The sequence below is a fragment of the Coturnix japonica genome, chromosome W (genome assembly GCF_054131305.1).
Source record: "Coturnix japonica strain WE chromosome W, WE-NBRP24, whole genome shotgun sequence".
Classification (NCBI taxonomy): domain Eukaryota; kingdom Metazoa; phylum Chordata; class Aves; order Galliformes; family Phasianidae; genus Coturnix; species Coturnix japonica.
Genome location: NC_140701.1, coordinates 30,038,912 through 30,063,900, shown reverse-complemented (window position 1 = coordinate 30,063,900; position 24,989 = coordinate 30,038,912). Strand labels below are relative to the sequence as shown.

The 24,989-nt window shown below is 36.2% G+C and overlaps 1 protein-coding gene across 1 annotated transcript in view; it reads left to right on the top strand.

Moving 5' to 3' along the window:
- Positions 1-24,989, top strand: part of LOC146754669 (uncharacterized) — a 148,841-nt gene that overhangs the window by 116,644 nt on the left and 7,208 nt on the right. The window lies entirely within an intron of this gene.

Genomic DNA, 24,989 nt, shown 5'->3' with positions numbered 1-24,989 from the left:
CAGATGGCCCCGAGTTGTTGAGCTGATTATAATGCTTCAAACCACCGATCAGCAGCTCCCCCAACTGCATGCCGCAGTTTCTGCCATCTCACGGCTAGAAAACCGAGTAGATGAAATGTGCAAGAAATTGTTTCCATCAACTAATTGTAATGATCCCGTAATAGTATCAGAAACAACTGATGAAGGTCAATCCTCGTACGGGCCTCCAGGTCTAATGAAGGATCTGATCAAACTAGTCCAGTCCTACTCCCCACCTGCATCATCAAAAGTCTCAGCTGTTAAACGCACACGCTTCCCAGCTCGAGCAAAGAACAACAGTACGATTGCACCGCGTGTTTCCATGTGGCGCTACCTACGTGACCGTGGAGAAGACATGAGGAAGTGGCATGATCAGCCTACTTCTGCACTACGAGCACGGGTGAAAGAACTACTAGACATACCAACCACCAGTGGAGTTGCTCCAGTCATCACAGGTAACCAATAGAGGGGCCCTGCCCTCAGTCAGGGGAGGGAAAGGGATAATAGAGTTTATTGGACTGTGTGGATTCGATGGCCTGGCACATCAGAACCACAGGAATATAAGGCGCTGGTGGATACCGGTGCACAGTGTACCCTAATGCCCTCCAGTCATGAAGGGACAGAATCAATCCATATTTCTGGAGTGACTGGGGGCTCTCAAGAATTGACTGTGCTGGAGGCTGAAATAAGCCTCACTGGCAAAGACTGGCAAAAACATCCTATTGTGACTGGCCCAGGGGCTCCATGTATACTGGGTATTGATTACCTCAGAAGGGGGCATTTCAAGGATCCTAAGGGGTATCGATGGGCCTTTGGGATAGCTGCTGTAGACATGGACAACATTAAGCAGCTGTCTGTTTTGCCTGGCCTGTCAGAGGACCCGTCTGTTGTGGGGCTGCTACGAGTAAAAGAGCAGCAGGTGCCGATTGCTACAAAGACAGTGCACAGACGGCAGTATCGCACCAACAGGGATTCCTTGCTCCCCATTCATGATTTGATTCGCCAGTTGGAGAATCAGGGAGTGATCAGTAAAACTCACTCACCTTTTAACAGTCCCATATGGCCAGTGCGTAAAGCCAGTGGAGAATGGAGGCTGACAGTAGACTACCGTGGCCTGAATGAGGTCACACCCCCATTGAGCGCTGCTGTGCCGGACATGTTGGAACTCCAGTACGAGCTGGAGTCAAAAGCAGCCAAATGGTATGCCACCATTGACATTGCCAATGCCTTCTTTTCTATTCCTTTGGCCGCAGAATGCAAGCCACAGTTTGCCTTCACCTGGAGGGGCATTCAGTATACTTGGAACCGTTTGCCCCAGGGGTGGAAACACAGCCCAACCATTTGCCATGGGTTGGTCCAAACTGTACTGGAACAGGGTGGTGCTCCTGAACACCTGCAGTACATTGATGACATTGTTGTGTGGGGCGATACAGCAGAAGAAGTTTTCACAAAAGGAGAGCAGATAATCCGGATTCTTCTACAAGCTGGCTTTGCTATTAAGAGAAGCAAAGTAAAAGGACCTGCCCAGGAAATTCAGTTCTTAGGTATAAAGTGGCAGGATGGACGTCGTCACATCCCAGCAGATGTGATCGACAAAATCACTGCCATGTCTCCACCAACTAGCAAGAAAGAGACACAATCTTTCCTGGGTGCAGTGGGCTTTTGGAGGATGCACATTCCAAACTACAGCCTCATTGTAAGCCCCCTTTATCAGGTAACGCGGAAGAAGAATGATTTTGCATGGGGCCCTGAGCAGCAGCAGGCTTTTGAACAGATTAAACAAGAGATAGCCCGTGCTGTAGCCCTGGGGCCAGTACGGACTGGACAGGATGTAAAGAACATCCTCTATACTGCTGCTGGAGAGAAAGGCCCCACTTGGAGTTTGTGGCAAAGAGCCTCAGGAGAGACCCGAGGCCGACCCCTGGGATTCTGGAGTCGATCATATAAGGGGTCTGAAGAGTGCTACACTCCAACTGAGAAGGAGATCTTAGCCGCGTATGAGGGGGTTCGGGCTGCTTCCGAAGTAGTCGGGACTGAAACACAGCTCCTTTTGGCACCTCGACTGCCAGTGCTGAACTGGATGTTCAAAGGACAGGTTCCCTCCACCCATCATGCTACCGATGTCACCTGGAGCAAGTGGATTACGCTGATTACACAGCGAGCGCGAATGGGAAACCTCAATCGTCCAGGAATCCTAGAGGTAATCATGGACTGGCCTGAAGATAAAAAGTTTGGAACATCACCAGCAGAAGAGGTATCACGTGCTAAAGAGGCCCCACCATACAACGAATTACCAGAAAATGAAAAGAAATATGCCCTATTCACTGACGGATCATGTCGCATTGTAGGGAAGCATCGCAAATGGAAAGCTGCTGTGTGGAGCCCCACACGACAGGTTGCAGAGGCCACTGAAGGTAAGGGAGAATCAAGTCAGTTTGCAGAGGTAAAAGCTGTCCAGCTGGCCTTAGATGTTGCTGAACGGGAGAGGTGGCCAATGCTGTATCTTTATACTGACTCATGGATGGTGGCAAATGCCTTATGGGGGTGGTTACAGCGGTGGGAACAAAATAACTGGCAACGGAGGGGAAAATCTGTTTGGGCCGCTGAACTATGGAAGGACATTGCTTCCCGAACAAAGAATATGGTTGTAAAGGTGCGTCATGTGGATGCACATGTGCCCAAAAGTCGGGCTACTGAAGAACAACAAAACAACCATCAGGTAGATAAAGCTGCTAGAATTGAGGTGGCTCAAATCGACTTGGATTGGCAGAATAAGGGCGAATTATTTCTAGCTCGATGGGCTCATGAGACCTCAGGCCATCAAGGAAGAGACGCAACATATAAGTGGGCCAGAGACCGAGGGGTGGACTTAACCATGGACGCTATTGCGCAGATTATTCATGATTGTGAAACATGTGCCATAATTAAACAAGCCAGAAGGATGAAACCTCTCTGGGAGGAAGGGCGATGGCAAAAGTATAAATATGGGGAGGCGTGGCAGGTTGATTATATCACCTTGCCACGATCTCGCAGTGGTAAGTGTTATGTACTCACTATGGTAGAGGCAACCACTGGGTGGCTTGAAACATACGCAGTACCCCATGCAACTGCTCGAAACACCATATTAGGTCTTGAGAAACAAGTCCTGTGGCGACATGGCACCCCAGAAAGAATTGAATCTGATAATGGGACACATTTCAAAAATTCTCTTATAAATACTTGGGCCAAAGATCATGGCATTGAGTGGATTTATCATATTCCCTACCATGCACCAGCTTCTGGTAAAATTGAACGATATAACGGGTTGTTGAAAACTATGTTGAAAGCAATGGGTGGTGGAACATTTAAGCACTGGGAGAAGAATCTGGCAGAAGCCACTTGGTTGGTCAATACTAGAGGATCTGTCAATCGTGATGGTCCTAGTCAATCTAGCCCCCTACACACTGTAGAAGGAGATAAGGTCCCTGTTATACATGTAAAGAACATGTTGGGAAAAGCTGTTTGGGTCCTTCCAGCTTCTGGAAAGGACAAACCTATCCGTGGAACTGTCTTCGCCCAGGGACCTGGGTGCACTTGGTGGGTAATGCAGAAGGATGGGGATGTTCAATGTGTGCCACAAGGGAATTTGATGCTGGGGGAGTGCAGTCAATAATTTTATGTATCTATATATATATATATATGTTTGCATGTGTAGTGTATTTTAGTTATTATAGTTGTACATTTAGTTATGTTACATGCAATTCTACTATTTAGCTATCACAATTTTACATACGTGTATATATATGTATATATATGTATATATTAACCATGATGTAATAATGTAGAATAAGGGGTGGAATGTCATGGTTTTGTAATTTTGTAATTTTGCTATCAGTATTCCACATCATAACATCATGTCAAGTATGGATACTTCTGTTGAATGTGCAGTCCACAGAAGAAGACTACATATCCCAGAGAACAACAGGAGTAACAATAAGTCACGGGACCAGGACTCTATATAATCTCGTTCCCAGGCTGGAGTGCCCTCCTTCTTCTCTCGAACTGCTCGGAGAGTGGGAAGCGTTCCAGCCGTGTCGCCTAGAGTTCACAGTAGGCCTCTCGGTTTTCGGAGACTCTCTCTCTCTGTTTCGTTCGATTTGTTAGCCTTAATTATATTATATTGTGTTATCTTGTATTTCGATATCATATTTAGTAAAATAAGTTTTTCCTCCTTAGATTGTCGCTGTTTTATCCCACTCCCCTTTTCCCCCTCCTTTCCGGGCCCCGGGGGGGGGCGTGGGGTGGCTTCCCCTGTCACGGGCATAGGTAAATCTAACTAACCCGTGACAACTACATATCCCAGAGAACAACAGGGTTAATGATAAGTCACGGGACCAGGACGCTGTATAATCTCGTTCCCAGGCTGGAGTGCCCTCCTTCTTCTCTCGAACTTCTCGGAGAGTGGGAAGCGTTCCAGCCGTGTCGCCTAGAGTTCACAGTAGGCCTCTCGGTTTTCGGGGACTCTCTCTCTCTGTTTCGTTCAATTTGTTAGCCTCAATTATATTATATTGTGTCATCTTGTATTTCGGTATCATATTTAGTAAAATAAGTTTTTCCTCCTTAGATTGTCGCTGTTTTATCCCACTCCCTTTTTCCCCCTCCTTTCCGGGCCCCGGGAGGGGGCCCACGGGGTGGCTTCCCTGTCACGGGCATAGGTAAATCTAAGTAACCCGTGACATTTGGGAAGAAAACCATAGTTTTGCAAGGATGAAGAGTGATGCCTAAGAGCGTACTTTTCATTTCTGGGATAAGTATCGATATTCATGTGGCCTACTTCTAAAATTTGTCAGAAATCAATATTTCTGTTGGAAATGTCATTCTTTTTTAGATGAAAAGAGTTATTCTGGAAACAATGTGTCATATTTGGCTACAAACGATAATTTTGTAGAGAAATCGATTTCTTTTTGTGACGAAAACCACCTTTATGTTTAGAAAATGCTGTTTGTAGAGATGAAAAAGCATTATTTTTGTAAGAAAACCATATTTTTGCAAGGGTAAAGAGTGATACCTAAGAGAGACCTTTTCATTTCTGGTATAAGTATTGATATTCCTGTGAAATTTTTCTCAAATCTGTCAGAAAAGGATATATCTGTTGGAAATGTCCTTATTTTGTAGAGGAGAAAAGGTATTTCTGTTAGTAATGTCCTCAATTTGTAGAAGAGATAAGGTATTCTGGAAACAATGTGTCATATTTTGCTACAAAGCTTCATTTTGTAGAGAAAATGTCTTCTTTTGAGAGATGAAAACCAGTATTTCTGGGAAACAATGCTATTTTAAAGGGATAAAAAGCATTATTTTGGTGAGAAAACCATGTTTTTGCAAGGATAAAGAATGATTCTTAGGAGAGAACTTTTTATTTCTGGGATAGGTACTGATATTTCTGTGACATTCTTCTAAAATTTGTCAGAAATGGATATTTCTGTTGGAAATGTCCTTATTTTGAAGAGGGAAAGAGGTATTCCAATAACAGTGTTTCATATGTTGCTACAAGGGACTATTTGTAGAGAAAACGATTTCTATTGGGGATGAAAACCACTTTTTTGGGTAGAAAATGCTACTTGTAATGATGAAAAGCTTTGTATTGGTAAGAAAATGAATTTTTGGCAAGATTCAAGAGTGATACTTAAGAGAGAATACATTTGATTCTGGCGTAAGTATTGATATTAGTGTGAAATACATCGGAAATTTGTCTGAAATGAACACATTTTTTTTCTGGAGTAAGTATTGATATTAGTGTGAAATACATCAGAAATTTGTCTGAAATGGATAATTCTTATGTTAATGTCATTATTTTGTAGGGGAAGACATATTCTGGAATCGGTGAGTCATAATTTGTTACAAAGCATCATTTTAAAGAGAATGTGTCTTCTTTTGGGGATGAAAACCAGTAATTTAGGGAGAAATTGCTATTTGTAGGGATGAAAAGCATTAGTTTGGGAAGAAAACCATAGTTTTGCAAGGATGAAGAGTGATGCCTAAGAGCGTACTTTTCATTTCTGGGATAAGTATCGATATTCATGTGGCCTACTTCTAAAATTTGTCAGAAATCAATATTTCTGTTGGAAATGTCATTCTTTTTTAGATGAAAAGAGTTATTCTGGAAACAATGTGTCATATTTGGCTACAAACGATAATTTTGTAGAGAAATCGATTTCTTTTGGTGATGAAAACCACCTTTATGTTTAGAAAATGCTGTTTGTAGAGATGAAAAAGCATTATTTTGGTAAGAAAACCATATTTTTGCAAGGGCAAAGAGTGATACCTAAGAGAGACCTTTTTATTTCTGGTATAAGTATTGATATTCCTGTGAAATTTTTCTGAAATCTGTCAGAAAAGGATATATCTGTTGGAAATGTCCTTATTTTGTAGAGGAGAAAAGGTATTTCTGTTAGTAATGTCCTCAATTTGTAGAAGAGAAAAGGTATTCCGGAAACAATGTGTCATATTTTGCTACAAAGCTTCATTTTGTAGAGAAAATGTCTTCTTTTGGGGATGAAAACCAGTATTTCTGGGAAACAATGCTATTTTAAAGGGATAAAAAGCATTATTTTGGTGAGAAAACCATGTTTTTGCAAGGATAAGGAATGACTCTTAGGAGATAACTTTTTATTTCTGGGATAGGTACTGATATTTGTGTGACATTCTTCTAAAATTTGTCAGAAATCGATATTTCTGTTGGAAATGTCCTTATTTTGAAGAGGGAAAGAGGTATTCCAATAACAGTGTTTCATATGTTGCTACAAGGGACTATTTGTAGAGAAAACGATTTCTATTGGGGATGAAAACCACTTTTTTGGGTAGAAAATGCTACTTGTAATGATGAAAAGCTTTGTATTGGTAAGAAAATGAATTTTAGGCAAGATTCAAGAGTGATACTTAAGAGAGAATACATTTGATTCTGGCGTAAGTATTGATATTAGTGTGAAATACATCGGAAACTTGTCTGAAATGAACACATTTTTTTTCTGGCGTAAGTATTGATATTAGTGTGAAATACATCAGAAATTTGTCTGAAATGGATAATTCTTATGTTAATGTCATTATTTTGTAGGGGAAGACATATTCTGGAATCAGTGAGTCATAATTTGTTACAAAGCATCATTTTAAAGAGAATGTGTCTTCTTTAGGGGATGAAAACCAGTAATTTAGGGAGAAATTGCTATTTGTAGGGATGAAAAGCATTAGTTTGGGAAGAAAACCATAGTTTTGCAAGGATGAAGAGTGATGCCTAAGAGCGTACTTTTCATTTCTGGGATAAGTATTGATATTCATGTGGCCTACTTCTAAAATTTGTCAGAAATCGATATTTCTGTTGGAAATGTCATTCTTTTTTAGATGAAAAGAGTTATTCTGGAAACAATGTGTCATATTTGGCTACAAACGATAATTTTGTAGAGAAATCGATTTCTTTTTGTGACGAAAACCACCTTTATGTTTAGAAAATGCTGTTTGTAGAGATGAAAAAGCATTATTTTGGTAAGAAAACCATATTTTTGCAAGGGCAAAGAGTGATACCTAAGAGAGACCTTTTTATTTCTGGTATAAGTATTGATATTCCTGTGAAATTTTTCTCAAATCTGTCAGAAAAGGATATATCTGTTGGAAATGTCCTTATTTTGTAGAGGAGAAAAGGTATTTCTGTTAGTAATGTCCTCAATTTGTAGAAGAGAAAAGGTATTCTGGAAACAATGTGTCATATTTTGCTACAAAGCTTCATTTTGTAGAGAAAATGTCTTCTTTTGAGAGATGAAAACCAGTATTTCTGGGAAACAACGCTATTTAAAAGGGATAAAAAGCATTTTTTTTGTGAGAAAACCATGTTTTTGCAAGGATAAGGAATGACTCTTAGGAGATAACTTTTTATTTCTGGGATAGGTGCTGATATTTGTGTGACATTCTTCTAAAATTTGTCAGAAATCGATATTTCTGTTGGAAATGTCCTTATTTTGAAGAGGGAAAGAGGTATTCCAATAACAGTGTTTCATATGTTGCTACAGGGGACCATTTGTAGAGAAAACGATTTCTATTGGGGATGAAAACCACTCTTTTGGGTAGAAAATGCTACTTGTAATGATGAAAAGCTTTGTATTGGCAAGAAAATGAATTTTTGGCAAGATTCAAGAGTGATACCTAAGAGAGAACACATTTGATTCTGGCGTAAGTATTGATATTAGTGTGAAATACATCGGAAATTTGTCTGAAATGGATAATTCTTATGTTAATGTCATTATTTTGTAGGGGAAGACAGATACTCTGGAATCAATGAGTCATAATTTGTTACAAAGCATCATTTTAAAGAGAATGTGTCTTCTTTTGGGGATGAAAACTAGTAATTTAGGGAGAAATTGCTATTTGTAGGGATGAAAAGCATTAGTTTGGGAAGAAAACCATAGTTTTGCAAGGATGAAGAGTGATGCCTAAGAGCGTACTTTTCATTTCTGTGAGAAGTATCGATATTCATGAGGCCTACTTCTAAAATTTGTCAGAAATCAATATTTCTGTTGGAAATGTCATTCTTTTTTAGATGAAAAGAGTTATTCTGGAAACAATGTGTCATATTTGGCTACAAACGATAATTTTGTAGAGAAATCGATTTCTTTTGGTGATGAAAACCACCTTTATGTTTAGAAAATGCTGTTTGTAGAGATGAAAAGCATTATTTTGGTAAGAAAACCATATTTTTGCAAGGGTAAAGAGTGATACCTAAGAGAGACCTTTTTATTTCTGGTATAAGTATTGATATTCCTGTGAAATTTTTCTAAAATCTGTCAGAAAAGGATATATCTGTTGGAAATGTCCTTATTTTGTAGAGGAGAAAAGGTATTTCTGTTAGTAATGTCCTCAATTTGTAGAAGAGAAAAGGTATTCTGGAAACAGTGTGTCATATTTTGCTACAAAGCTTCATTTTGTAGAGAAAATGTCTTCTTTTGGGGATGAAAACCAGTCTTTCTGGGAAACAACGCTATTTTAAAGGGATAAAAAGCATTATTTTGGTGAGAAAACCATGTTTTTGCAAGGATAAAGAATGATTCTTAGGAGAGAACTTTTTATTTCTGGGATAGGTACTGATATTTGTGTGACATTCTTCTAAAATTTGTCAGAAATGGATATTTCTGTTGGAAATGTCCTTATTTTGAAGAGGGAAAGAGGTATTCCAATAACAGTGTTTCATATGTTGCTACAAGGGACTATTTGTAAAGAAAACGATTTCTATTGGGGATGAAAACCACTTTTTTGGGTAGAAAATGCTACTTGTAATGATGAAAAGCTTTGTATTGGTAAGAAAATGAATTTTTGGCAAGATTCAAGAGTGATACTTAAGAGAGAATACATTTGATTCTGGCGTAAGTATTGATATTAGTGTGAAATACATCGGAAATTTGTCTGAAATGAACACATTTTTTTTCTGGAGTAAGTATTGATATTAGTGTGAAATACATCAGAAATTTGTCTGAAATGGATAATTCTTATGTTAATGTCATTATTTTGTAGGGGAAGACATATTCTGGAATCGGTGAGTCATAATTTGTTACAAAGCATCATTTTAAAGAGAATGTGTCTTCTTTTGGGGATGAAAACCAGTAATTTAGGGAGAAATTGCTATTTGTAGGGATGAAAAGCATTAGTTTGGGAAGAAAACCATAGTTTTGCAAGGATGAAGAGTGATGCCTAAGAGCGTACTTTTCATTTCTGGGATAAGTATCGATATTCATGTGGCCTACTTCTAAAATTTGTCAGAAATCGATATTTCTGTTGGAAATGTCATTCTTTTTTAGATGAAAAGAGTTATTCTGAAAACAAGGTGTCATATTTGGCTACAAACGATAATTTTGTAGAGAAATCGATTTCTTTTTGTGACGAAAACCACCTTTATGTTTAGAAAATGCTGTTTGTAGAGATGAAAAAGCATTATTTTGGTAAGAAAACCATATTTTTGCAAGGGCAAAGAGTGATACCTAAGAGAGACCTTTTTATTTCTGGTATAAGTATTGATATTCCTGTGAAATTTTTCTCAAATCTGTCAGAAAAGGATATATCTGTTGGAAATGTCCTTATTTTGTAGAGGAGAAAAGGTATTTCTGTTAGTAATGTCCTCAATTTGTAGAAGAGAAAAGGTATTCTGGAAACAATGTGTCATATTTTGCTACAAAGCTTCATTTTGTAGAGAAAATGTCTTCTTTTGAGAGATGAAAACCAGTATTTCTGGGAAACAACGCTATTTAAAAGGGATAAAAAGCATTATTTTGGTGAGAAAACCATGTTTTTGCAAGGATAAGGAATGACTCTTAGGAGATAACTTTTTATTTCTGGGATAGGTGCTGATATTTGTGTGACATTCTTCTAAAATTTGTCAGAAATCGATATTTCTGTTGGAAATGTCCTTATTTTGAAGAGGGAAAGAGGTATTCCAATAACAGTGTTTCATATGTTGCTACAAGGGACCATTTGTAGAGAAAACGATTTCTATTGGGGATGAAAACCACTCTTTTGGGTAGAAAATGCTACTTGTAATGATGAAAAGCTTTGTATTGGTAAGAAAATGAATTTTTGGCAAGATTCAAGAGTGATACCTAAGAGAGAACACATTTGATTCTGGCGTAAGTATTGATATTAGTGTGAAATACATCGGAAATTTGTCTGAAATGGATAATTCTTATGTTAATGTCATTATTTTGTAGGGGAAGACAGATACTCTGGAATCAATGAGTCATAATTTGTTACAAAGCATCATTTTAAAGAGAATGTGTCTTCTTTTGGGGATGAAAACTAGTAATTTAGGGAGAAATTGCTATTTGTAGGGATGAAAAGCATTAGTTTGGGAAGAAAACCATAGTTTTGCAAGGATGAAGAGTGATGCCTAAGAGCGTACTTTTCATTTCTGGGATAAGTATCGATATTCGTGTGACCTACTTCTAAAATTTGTCAGAAATCGATATTTCTGTTGGAAATGTCATTCTTTTTTAGATGAAAAGAGTTATTCTGGAAACAATGTGTCATATTTGGCTACAAACGATAATTTTGTAGAGAAATCGATTTCTTTTGGTGATGAAAACCACCTTTATGATTAGAAAATGCTGTTTGTAGAGATGAAAAGCATTATTTTGGTAAGAAAACCATATTTTTGCAAGGGTAAAGAGTGATACCTAAGAGAGACCTTTTTATTTCTGGTATAAGTATTGATATTCCTGTGAAATTTTTCTAAAATCTGTCAGAAAAGGATATATCTGTTGGAAATGTCCTTATTTTGTAGAGGAGAATAGGTATTTCTGTTAGTAATGTCCTCAATTTGTAGAAGAGAAAAGGTATTCTGGAAACAATGTGTCATATTTTGCTACAAAGCTTCATTTTGTAGAGAAAATGTCTTCTTTTGGGGATGAAAACCAGTATTTCTGGGAAACAATGCTATTTTAAAGGGATAAAAAGCATTATTTTGGTGAGAAAACCATGTTTTTGCAAGGATAAAGAATGATTCTTAGGAGAGAACTTTTTATTTCTGGGATAGGTACTGATATTTGTGTGACATTCTTCTAAAATTTGTCAGAAATGGATATTTCTGTTGGAAATGTCCTTATTTTGAAGAGGGAAAGAGGTATTCCAATAACAGTGTTTCATATGTTGCTACAAGGGACTATTTGTAAAGAAAACGATTTCTATTGGGGATGAAAACCACTTTTTTGGGTAGAAAATGCTACTTGTAATGATGAAAAGCTTTGTATTGGTAAGAAAATGAATTTTTGGCAAGATTCAAGAGTGATACTTAAGACAGAATACATTTGATTCTGGCGTAAGTATTGATATTAGTGTGAAATACATGGGAAATTTGTCTGAAATGAACACATTTTTTTTCTGGAGTAAGTATTGATATTAGTGTGAAATACATCAGAAATTTTTCTGAAATGGATAATTCTTATGTTAATGTCATTATTTTGTAGGGGAAGACATATTCTGGAATCAGTGAGTCATAATTTGTTACAAAGCATCATTTTAAAGAGAATGTGTCTTCTTTTGGGGATGAAAACCAGTAATTTAGGGAGAAATTGCTATTTGTAGGGATGAAAAGCATTAGTTTGGGAAGAAAACCATAGTTTTGCAAGGATGAAGAGTGATGCCTAAGAGCGTACTTTTCATATCTGGGATAAGTATCGATATTCATGTGGCCTACTTCTAAAATTTGTCAGAAATCGATATTTCTGTTGGAAATGTCATTCTTTTTTAGATGAAAAGAGTTATTCTGAAAACAATGTGTCATATTTGGCTACAAACGATAATTTTGTAGAGAAATCGATTTCTTTTTGTGACGAAAACCACCTTTATGTTTAGAAAATGCTGTTTGTAGAGATGAAAAAGCATTATTTTGGTAAGAAAACCATATTTTTGCAAGGGCAAAGAGTGATACCTAAGAGAGACCTTTTTATTTCTGGTATAAGTATTGATATTCCTGTGAAATTTTTCTGAAATCTGTCAGAAAAGGATATATCTGTTGGAAATGTCCTTATTTTGTAGAGGAGAAAAGGTATTTCTGTTAGTAATGTCCTCAATTTGTAGAAGAGAAAAGGTATTCTGGAAACAATGTGTCATATTTTGCTACAAAGCTTCATTTTGTAGAGAAAATGTCTTCTTTTGAGAGATGAAAACCAGTATTTCTGGGAAACAACGCTATTTAAAAGGGATAAAAAGCATTATTTTGGTGAGAAAACCATGTTTTTGCAAGGATAAGGAATGACTCTTAGGAGATAACTTTTTATTTCTGTTATAGGTGCTGATATTTGTGTGACATTCTTCTAAAATTTGTCAGAAATCGATATTTCTGTTGGAAATGTCCTTATTTTGAAGAGGGAAAGAGGTATTCCAATAACAGTGTTTCATATGTTGCTACAAGGGACCATTTGTAGAGAAAACGATTTCTATTGGGGATGAAAACCACTCTTTTGGGTAGAAAATGCTACTTGTAATGATGAAAAGCTTTGTATTGGTAAGAAAATGAATTTTTGGCAAGATTCAAGAGTGATACCTAAGAGAGAACACATTTGATTCTGGCGTAAGTATTGATATTAGTGTGAAATACATCGGAAATTTGTCTGAAATGGATAATTCTTATGTTAATGTCATTATTTTGTAGGGGAAGACAGATACTCTGGAATCAATGAGTCATAATTTGTTACAAAGCATCATTTTAAAGAGAATGTGTCTTCTTTTGGGGATGAAAACTAGTAATTTAGGGAGAAATTGCTATTTGTAGGGATGAAAAGCATTAGTTTGGGAAGAAAACCATAGTTTTTCAAGGATGAAGAGTGATGCCTAAGAGCGTACTTTTCATTTCTGGGATAAGTATCGATATTCATGTGGGCTACTTCTAAAATTTGTCAGAAATCGATATTTCTGTTGGAAATGTCATTCTTTTTTAGATGAAAAGAGTTATTCTGGAAACAATGTGTCATATTTGGCTACAAACGATAATTTTGTAGAGAAATCGATTTCTTTTGGTGATGAAAACCAACTTTACGTTTAGAAAATGCTGTTTGTAGAGATAAAAAACATTATTTTGGTAAGAAAACCATATTTTTGCAAGGGTAAAGTGTGAAACCAAAGAGAGACTTTTTTATTTCTGGTATAAGTATTGATATTCCTGTGAAATTTTTCTAAAATCTGTCAGAAAAGGATATATCTGTTGGAAATGTCCTTATTTTGTAGAGGAGAAAAGGTATTTCTGTTAGTAATGTCCTCAATTTGTAGAAGAGAAAAGGTATTCTGGAAACAATGTGTCATATTTTGCTACAAAGCTTCATTTTGTAGAGAAAATGTCTTCTTTTGGGGATGAAAACCAGTATTTCTGGGAAACAACGCTATTTGAAAGGGATAAAAAGCATTATTTTGGTGAGAAAACCATGTTTTTGCAAGGATATGGAATGACTCTTAGGAGAGAACTTTTTATTTCTGGGATAGGTACTGATATTTGTGTGACATTCTTCTAAAATTTGTCATAAATGGATATTTCTGTTGGAAATGTCCTTATTTTGAAGAGGGAAAGAGGTATTCCAATAACAGTGTTTCATATGTTGCTAGAAGGGACCATTTGTAGAGAAAACGATTTCTATTGGGGATGAAAACCACTTTTTTGGGTAGAAAATGCTACTTGTAATGATGAAAAGCTTTGTATTGGTAAGAAAATGAATTTTTGGCAAGATTCAAGAGTGATACTTAAGACAGAATACATTTGATTCTGGCGTAAGTATTGATATTAGTGTGAAATACATGGGAAATTTGTCTGAAATGAACACATTTTTTTTCTGGAGTAAGTATTGATATTAGTGTGAAATACATCAGAAATTTGTCTGAAATGGATAATTCTTATGTTAATGTCATTATTTTGTAGGGGAAGACATATTCTGGAATCAGTGAGTCATAATTTGTTACAAAGCATCATTTTAAAGAGAATGTGTCTTCTTTTGGGGATGAAAACCAGTAATTTAGGGAGAAATTGCTATTTGTAGGGATGAAAAGCATTAGTTTGGGAAGAAAACCATAGTTTTGCCAGGATGAAGAGTGATGCCTAAGAGCGTACTTTTCATTTCTGGGATAAGTATCGATATTCATGTGGCCTACTTCTAAAATTTGTCAGAAATCGATATTTCTGTTGGAAATGTCATTCTTTTTTAGATGAAAAGAGTTATTCTGGAAACAATGTGTCATATTTGGCTACAAACGATAATTTTGTAGAGAAATCGATTTCTTTTGGTGATGAAAACCAACTTTACGTTTAGAAAATGCTGTTTGTAGAGATAAAAAACATTATTTTGGTAAGAAAACCATATTTTTGCAAGGGTAAAGTGTGAAACCTAAGAGAGACTTTTTTATTTCTGGTATAAGTATTGATATTCCTGTGAAATTTTTCTAAAATCTGTCAGAAAAGGATATATCTGTTGGAAATGTCCTTATTTTGTAGAGGAGAAAAGGTATTTCTGTTGGAAGTGTCCTTATTTTGTAGAGGAGAAAAGGTATTTCTGTTAGTAATGTCCTCAATTTGTAGAAGAGAAAAGGTATTCTGGAAACAATGTGTCATATTTTGCTACAAAGCTTCATTTTGTAGAGAAAATGTCTTCTTTTGGGGATGAAAACCAGTATTTCTGGGAAACAACGCTATTTGAAAGGGATAAAAAGCATTATTTTGGTGAGAAAACCATGTTTTTGCAAGGATATGGAATGACTCTTAGGAGAGAACTTTTTATTTCTGGGATAGGTACTGATATTTGTGTGACATTCTTCTAAAATTTGTCAGAAATGGATATTTCTGTTGGAAATGTCCTTATTTTGAAGAGGGAAAGAGGTATTCCAATAACAGTGTTTCATATGTTGCTACAAGGGACCATTTGTAGAGAAAACGATTTCTATTGGGGATGAAAACCACTTTTTTGGGTAGAAAATGCTACTTGTAATGATGAAAAGCTTTGTATTGGTAAGAAAATGAATTTTAGGCAAGATTCAAGAGTGATACCTAAGAGAGAATACATTTGATTCTGGCGTAATTATTGATATTAGTGTGAAATACATCGGAAATTTGTCTGAAATGAACACATTTTTTTTCTGGAGTAAGTATTGATATTAGTGTGAAATACATCAGAAATTTGTCTGAAATGGATAATTCTTATGTTAATGTCATTATTTTGTAGGGGAAGACAGATAGTCTGGAATCAATGAGTCATAGTTTGTTACAAAGCATCATTTTAAAGAGAATGTGTCTTCTTTTGGGGATGAAAACCAGTAATTTAGGGAGAAATTGCTATTTGTAGGGATGAAAAGCATTAGTTTGGGAAGAAAACCATAGTTTTGCAAGGATGAAGAGTGATGCCTAAGAGCGTACTTTTCATTTCTGGGATAAGTATCGATATTCATGTGGCCTACTTCTAAAATTTGTCAGAAATCGATATTTCTGTTGGAAATGTCATTCTTTTTTAGATGAAAAGAGTTATTCTGGAAACAATGTGTCATATTTGGCTACAAACGATAATTTTGTAGAGAAATCGATTTCTTTTGGTGATGAAAACCACCTTTACGTATAGAAAATGCTGTTTGTAGAGATGAAAAACATTATTTTGGTAAGAAAACCATATTTTTGCAAGGTTAAAGAGTGATACCTAAGAGAGACCTTTTTATTTCTGGTATAAGTATTGATATTCCTGTGAAATTTTTCTAAAATCTGTCAGAAAAGGATATATCTGTTGGAAATGTCCTTATTTTGTAGAGGAGAAAAGGTATTTCTGTTAGTAATGTCCTCAATTTGTAGAAGAGAAAAGGTATTCTGGAAACAATGTGTCATATTTTGCTATAAAGCTTCATTTTGTAGAGAAAATGTCTTCTTTTGGGGATGAAAACCAGTATTTCTGGGAAACAACGCTATTTGAAAGGGATAAAAAGCATTATTTTGGTGAGAAAACCATGTTTTTGCAAGGATAAAAAATGATTCTTAGGAGAGAACTTTTTATTTCTGGGATAGGAACTGATATTTGTGTGACATTCTTCTAAAATTTGGCAGAAATCGATATTTCTGTTGGAAATGTCCTTATTTTGAAGAGGGAAAGAGGTATTCCAATAACAGTGTTTCATATGTTGCTACAAGGGACCATTTGTAGAGAAAACGATTTCTATTGGGGATGAAAACCACTTTTTTGGGTAGAAAATGCTACTTGTAATGATGAAAAGCTTTGTATTGGTAAGAAAATGAATTTTAGGCAAGATTCAAGAGTGATACCTAAGAGAGAATACATTTGATTCTGGCGTAAGTATTGATATTAGTGTGAAATACATGGGAAATTTGTCTGAAATGAACACATTTTTTTTCTGGCGTAAGTATTGATATTAGTGTGAAATACATCAGAAATTTGTCTGAAATGGATAATTCTTATGTTAATGTCATTATTTTGTAGGGGAAGACAGATAGTCTGGAATCAGTGAGTCATAATTTGTTACAAAGCATCATTTTAAAGAGAATGTGTCTTCTTTTGGGGATGAAAACCAGTAATTTAGGGAGAAATTGCTATTTGTAGGGATGAAAAGCATTAGTTTGGGAAGAAAACCATAGTTTTGCAAGGATGAAGAGTGATGCCTAAGAGCGTACTTTTCATTTCTGGGATAAGTATCGATATTCATGTGGCCTACTTCTAAAATTTGTCAGAAATCAATATTTCTGTTGGAAATGTCATTCTTGTTTAGATGAAAAGAGTTATTCTGGAAACAATGTGTCATATTTGGCTACAAACGATAATTTTGTAGAGAAATCGATTTCTTTTGGTGATGAAAACCACCTTTACGTATAGAAAATGCTGTTTGTAGAGATGAAAAGCATTATTTTGGTAAGAAAACCATATTTTTACAAGGGTAAAGAGTGATAGTTAAGAGAGACCTTTTCATTTCTGGTATAAGTATAGATACTGCTGTGAAATTTTTCTAAAATCTGTCAGAAAAGGATACATCTGTTGGAAATGTCCTTATTTTGAAGAGGGAAAGAGGTATTCCAATAACAGAGTTTCATATGTTGCTACAAGGGACCATTTGTAGAGAAAACGATTTCTATTAGGGATGAAAACCACTTTTTTGGGTAGAAAATGCTACTTGTAATGATGAAAAGCTTTGTATTGGTAAGAAAATGAATTTTAGGCAAGATTCAAGAGTGATACCTAAGAGAGAATACATTTGATTCTGGCGTAAGTATTGATATTAGTGTGAAATACATGGGAAATTTGTCTGAAATGAACACATTTTTTTTCTGGCGTAAGTATTGATATTAGTGTGAGATACATCAGAAATTTGTCTGAAATGGATAATTCTTATGTTAATGTCATTATTTTGTAGGGGAAGTCAGATAGTCTGGAATCAGTGAGTCATAATTTGTTACAAAGCATCATTTTAAAGAGAATGTGTCTTCTTTTGGGGATGAAAACCAGTAATTTAGGGAGAAATTGCTATTTGTAGGGATGAAAAGCATTAGTTTGGGAAGAAAACCATAGTTTTGCCAGGATGAAGAGTGATGCCTAAGAGCGTACTTTTCATTTCTGGGATAAGTATCGATATTCATGTGGCCTACTTCTAAAATTTGTCAGAAATCGATATTTCTGTTGGAAATGTCATTCTTTTTTAGATGAAAAGAGTTATTCTGGAAACAATGTGTCATATTTGGCTACAAACGATAATTTTGTAGAGAAATCGATTTCTTTTAGTGATGAAAACCACCTTTACGTATAGAAAATGCTGTTTGTAGAGATGAAAAGCATTATTTTGGTAAGAAAACCATATTTTTACAAGGGTAAAGAGTGATAGTTAAGAGAGACCTTTTCATTTCTGGTATAAGTATAGATACTGCTGTGAAATTTTTCTAAAATCTGTCAGAAAAGGATATATCTGTTGGAAATGTCCTTATTTTGTAGAGGAGAAAAGGTATTTCTGTTGGAAATGTCCTTATTTTGTAGAGGAGAAAAGGTATTTCTGTTAGTAATGTCCTCAATTTGTAGAAGAGAAAAGGTATTCTGGAAACAATGTGTCATATTTTGCTACAAAGCTTCATTTTGTACAGAAAATGTCTTCTTTTGGGGATGAAAACCAGTATTTCTGGGAAACAACGCTATTTGAAAGGGATAAAAAGCATTATTTTGGTGAGAAAACCATGTTTTTGCAAGGATAAGGAATGACTCTTAGGAGAGAACTTTTTATTTCTGGGATAGGTACTGATATTTCTGTGACATTCTTCTAAAATTTGTCAGAAATTGATATTTCTCTTGGAAATGTCCTTATTTTGAAGAGGGAAAGAGGTATTCCAATAACAGTGTTTCATATGTTGCTACAAGGGACCATTTGTAGAGAAAACGATTTCTATTAGGGATGAAAACCACTTTTTTGGGTAGAAAATGCTACTTGTAATGCTGAAAAGCTTTGTATTGGTAAGAAAATGAATTTTAGGCAAGATTCAAGAGTGATACCTAAGAGAGAATACATTTGATTCTGGCGTAAGTATTGATATTAGTGTGAAATACATGGGAAATTTGTCTGAAATGAACACATTTTTTTTCTGGCGTAAGTATTGATATTAGTGTGAAATACATCAGAAATTTGTCTGAAATGGATAATTCTTATGTTAATGTCATTATTTTGTAGGGGAAGTCAGATAGTCTGGAATCAGTGAGTCATAATTTGTTACAAAGCATCATTTTAAAGAGAATGTGTCTTCTTTTGGGGATGAAAACCAGTAATTTAGGGAGAAATTGCTATTTGTAGGGATGAAAAGCATTAGTTTGGGAAGAAAACCATAGTTTTGCCAGGATGAAGAGTGATGCCTAAGAGCGTACTTTTCATTTCTGGGATAAGTATCGATATTCATGTGGCCTACTTCTAAAATTTGTCAGAAATCGATATTTCTGTTGGAAATGTCATTCTTTTTTAGATGAAAAGAGTTATTCTGGAAACAATGTGTCATATTTGGCTACAAACGATAATTTTGTAGAGAAATCGATTTCTTTTTGTGACGAAAACCACCTTTATGTTTAGAAAATGCTGTTTGTAGAGATGAAAAGCATTATTTTGGTAAGAAAACCATATTTTTGCAAGGGTAAAGAGTGATACCTAAGAGAGACCTTTTTATTTCTGGTATAAGTATTGATATTCCTGTGAAATTTTTCTAAAATCTCTCAGAAAAGGATATATCTGTTGGAAATGTCCTTATTTTGTAGAGGAGAAAAGGTATTTCTGTTAGTAATGTCCTCAATTTGTAGAAGAGCAAAGGTATTCTGGAAACAATGTGTCATATTTTGCTACAAAGATACATTTTGTAGAGAAAATGTCTTCTTTTGGGGATGAAAACCAGTATTTCTGGGAAACAACGCTATTTGAAAGGGATAAAAAGCATTATTTTGGTGAGAAAACCATGTTTTTGCAAGGATAAGGAATGATTCTTAGGAGAGAACTTTTTATTTCTGGGATAGGAACTGATATTTGTGTGACATTCTTCTAAAATTTGTCAGAAATCGATATTTCTGTTGGAAATGTCCTTATTTTGAAGAGGGAAAGAGGTATTCCAATAACAGTGTTTCATATGTTGCTACAAGGGACCATTTGTAGAGAAAACGATTTCTATTGGGGATGAAAACCACTTTTTTGGGTAGAAAATGCTACTTGTAATGCTGAAAAGCTTTGTATTGGTAAGAAAATGAATTTTAGGCAAGATTCAAGAGTGATACCTAAGAGAGAATACATTTGATTCTGGCGTAAGTATTGATATTAGTGTGAAATACATGGGAAATTTGTCTGAAATGAACACATTTTTTTTCTGGCGTAAGTATTGATATTAGTGTGAAATACATCAGAAATTTGTCTGAAATGGATAATTCTTATGTTAATGTCATTATTTTGTAGGGGAAGACAGATAGTCTGGAATCAGTGAGTCATAATTTGTTACAAAGCATCATTTTAAAGAGAATGTGTCTTCTTTTGGGGATGAAAACCAGTAATTTAGGGAGAAATTGCTATTTGTAGGGATGAAAAGCATTAGTTTGGGAAGAAAACCATAGTTTTGCAAGGATGAAGAGTGATGCCTAAGAGCGTACTTTTCATTTCTGGGATAAGTATCGATATTCATGTGGGCTAATTCTAAAATTTGTCAGAAATCGATATTTCTGTTGGAAATGTCATTCTTTTTTAGATGAAAAGAGTTATTCTGGAAACAATGTGTCATATTTGGCTACAAACGATAATTTTGTAGAGAAATCGATTTCTTTTGGTGATGAAAACCACCTTTACGTTTAGAAAATGCTGTTTGTAGAGATAAAAAACATTATTTTGGTAAGAAAACCATATTTTTGCAAGGGTAAAGTGTGAAACCTAAGAGAGACTTTTTTATTTCTGGTATAAGTATTGATATTCCTGTGAAATTTTTCTAAAATCTGTCAGAAAAGGATATATCTGTTGGAAATGTCCTTATTTTGTAGAGGAGAAAAGGTATTTCTGTTAGTAATGTCCTCAATTTGTAGAAGAGAAAAGGTATTCTGGAAACAATGTGTCATATTTTGCTACAAAGCTTCATTTTGTAGAGAAAATGTCTTCTTTTGGGGATGAAAACCAGTCTTTCTGGGAAACAATGCTATTTTAAAGGGATAAAAAGCATTATTTTGGTGAGAAAACCATGTTTTTGCAAGGATAAAAAATGATTCTTAGGAGAGAACTTTTTATTTCTGGGATAGGTACTGATATTTGTGTGACATTCTTCTAAAATTTGTCAGAAATGGATATTTCTTTTGGAAATGTCCTTATTTTGAAGAGGGAAAGAGGTATTCCAATAACAGTGTTTCATATGTTGCTACAAGGGACCATTTGTAGAGAAAACGATTTCTATTGGGGATGAAAACCACTTTTTTGGGTAGAAAATGCTACTTGTAATGATGAAAAGCTTTGTATTGGTAAGAAAATGAATTTTAGGCAAGATTCAAGAGTGATACCTAAGAGAGAATACATTTGATTCTGGCGTAAGTATTGATATTAGTGTGAAATACATCGGAAATTTGTCTGAAATGAACACATTTTTTTTCTGGCGTAAGTATTGATATTAGTGTGAAATACTTCAGAAATTTGTCTGAAATGGATAATTCTTATGTTAATGTCATTATTTTGTAGGGGAAGACAGATAGTCTGGAATCAGTGAGTCATAATTTGTTACAAAGCATCATTTTAAAGAGAATGTGTCTTCTTTTGGGGATGAAAACCAGTAATTTAGGGAGAAATTGCTATTTGTAGGGATGAAAAGCATTAGTTTGGGAAGAAAACCATAGTTTTGCAAGGATGAAGAGTGATGCCTAAGAGCGTACTTTTCATTTCTGGGATAAGTATCGATTTTCATGTGGCCTACTTCTAAAATTTGTCAGAAATCAATATTTCTGTTGGAAATGTCATTCTTTTTTAGATGAAAAGAGTTATTCTGGAAACAATGTGTCATATTTGGCTACAAACGATAATTTTGTAGAGAAATCGATTACTTTTGGTGATGAAAACCACCTTTACGTATAGAAAATGCTGTTTGTAGAGATGAAAAGCATTATTTTGGTAAGAAAACCATATTTTTACTAGGGTAAAGAGTGATAGTTAAGAGAGACCTTTTCATTTCTGGTATAAGTATAGATACTGCTGTGAAATTTTTCTAAAATCTGTCAGAAAAGGATATATCTGTTGGAAATGTCCTTATTTTGTAGAGGAGAAAAGGTATTTCTGTTGGAAATGTCCTTATTTTGTAGAGGAGAAAAGGTATTTCTGTTAGTAATGTCCTCAATTTGTAGAAGAGAAAAGGTATTCTGGAAACAATGTGTCATATTTTGCTACAAAGCTTCATTTTGTAGAGAAAATGTCTTCTTTTGGGGATGAAAACCAGTATTTCTGGGAAACAACGCTATTTGAAAGGGATAAAAAGCATTATTTTGGTGAGAAAACCATGTTTTTGCAAGGATAAGGAATGACTCTTAGGAGAGAACTTTTTATTTCTGGGATAGGTACTGATTTTTGTGTGACATTCTTCTAAAATTTGTCAGAAATGGATATTTCTGTTGGAAATGTCCTTATTTTGAAGAGGGAAAGAGGTATTCCAATAAGAGTGTTTCATATGTTGCTACAAGGGACCATTTGTAGAGAAAACGATTTCTATTGGGGATGAAAACCACTTTTTTGGGTAGAAAATGCTACTTGTAGTGATGAAAAGCTTTGTATTGGTAAGAAAATGAATTTTTTGCAAGATTCAAGAGTGATACCTAAGAGAGAACACATTTGATTCTGGCTTAAGTATTGATATTAGTGTGAAATACATCGGAAATTTGTCTGAAATGGATAATTCTTATGTTAATGTCATTATTTTGTAGGGAAAGACAGATAGTCTGGAATCAGTGAGTCATAATTTGTTACAAAGCATCATTTTAAAGAGAATGTGTCTTCTTTTGGGGATGAAAACCAGTAATTTAGGGAGAAATTGCTATTTGTAGGGATGAAAAGCATTAGTTTGGGAAGAAAACCATAGTTTTGCAAGGATGAAGAGTGATGCCTAAGAGCGTACTTTACATTTCTGGGATAAGTATCGATATTCGTGTGACCTACTTCTAAAATTTGTCAGAAATCGATATTTCTGTGGAAATGTCATTCTTTTTTAGATGAAAAGAGTTATTCTGGAAACAATGTGTCATATTTGGCTACAAACGATAACTTTGTAGAGAAATCGATTTCTTTTGGTGATGAAAACCACCTTTACGTTTAGAAAATGCTGTTTGTAGAGATGAAAAACATTATTTTGGTAAGAAAACCATATTTTTGCAAGGGTAAAGAGTGATACCTAAGAGAGACCTTTTTATTTCTGGTATAAGTATTGATATTCCTGTGAAATTTTTCTCAAATCTGTCAGAAAAGGATATATCTGTTTGAAATGTCCTTATTTTGTAGAGGAGAAAAGGTATTTCTGTTAGTAATGTGTTGTATTAGGCGAAATCGGACCCTCGGGATGTAACGTGATAGGCCCTCCCCTGCTGGGTCATGCATATGTAAAAAAGATAAGGATGAAACTGGATACCTATATAAGGGACCCTCACATTCCAATAAACGCCATTTTACAGCTCACCATAATGGTGTAACAAACAGCTGTGACTTGGTCGGGGCCGTCGATACACATTCACAAAGGGACTTGACTTTCCAGGTTACCAGATCGAGGTAACAAATGGTGCCCCGTGTGAGGCAAAGTCCTGGAGGTGAGTGTGCGACGGCTAAAACCGCGCTGACGGACGCGGTATCCACGGTTCGAGCCCGTGGAAGCACTCTCGGTGGGGTGCAAAGGGGAATGCAGCGCTGCGCCTATCCTACGGCCGATAGTTCGTAGAAGACCAGGAAGACTTCAGGTCTCTGGGTAAATGTATTCCGTCATTAGAGTAGTATTGCAACTTTGTAAAACCTACTATGGTAGGAAAGCTACGCCTTCTAAGAAGGACATTGCAGTCGTCATTAGTTGTCTTTAAAAGGAGAGGGAGCTTTCCTCTCCTCGGGTGATTTTGGATCACAATAAGTGGGACTCTAACTTTTTCGCTCTTTGAGCGCACAATGAATGAGCAAAAAGCTTCTGAGCTCAAAACGTGGGCATTGGTGCTACGGGCATTGAAAGCGGCTCGGAAAGAGGGGAAGACTGAAACTCAGGTTGGGACGGCGGAATGTGGGTCGGGAAGCCTTTTCTCTTGCAGATCCGAGGATTTGAGAGACAAAGACAAGGTGGCGCCTGCCATCCCAACCGCACCTATTGATCCGGCCGAACAACAACCAGATGGCCCTATCCAGCAGCATTCCACACATTCCACATCCTTATCTCTTGACCAGCAGAAGCCTTCCTCGGAGGCCCCATCACGGTATCCAAAGCAACCTGCGTTCCTTCGCCCATCCTCGGGGGTGGGGAAGGGGAGTGAGCAGGGGCGGGAGGATGGGTCCCTTCCTCGAGATGGGATGTGTTGTGGGTGTGGTTCCGCCCCGTGGGGCGGGGTGGATAGGACTAACCAAGATGGAAGCCAATCCGCATCAGCGGGGGCGGAGGCGGAGGCGTTCCTAGTCATCATAACCCTTCCCCAAGAGGGTGGGCTGCTGGTCCAGCTCTACTTGGGGGGAGGGAGAGGGGAGAACAAGAGCGACCAAGTCTCGGATTGGTCAAAGATAAGGGAGGCATTCCTTTTTATCGTTAATTGGGGGCCCGGTCAGGGGGCCCCGGGCTCGAGTGGAGTCTCTGAAGCTGGAACAAGTCCAGCTGACGAGCGAGCCACGGCAGCCCGAGTTGGAGTCGGTTAAACTCCTGCTGACAACTTGGAGGAGAGGAAGAATGCTTAGGATAAACTGTATTGATTATTGTCACTGTCTTTGTGATTGTTAAATGTTTATGGTATGTGAAAGTA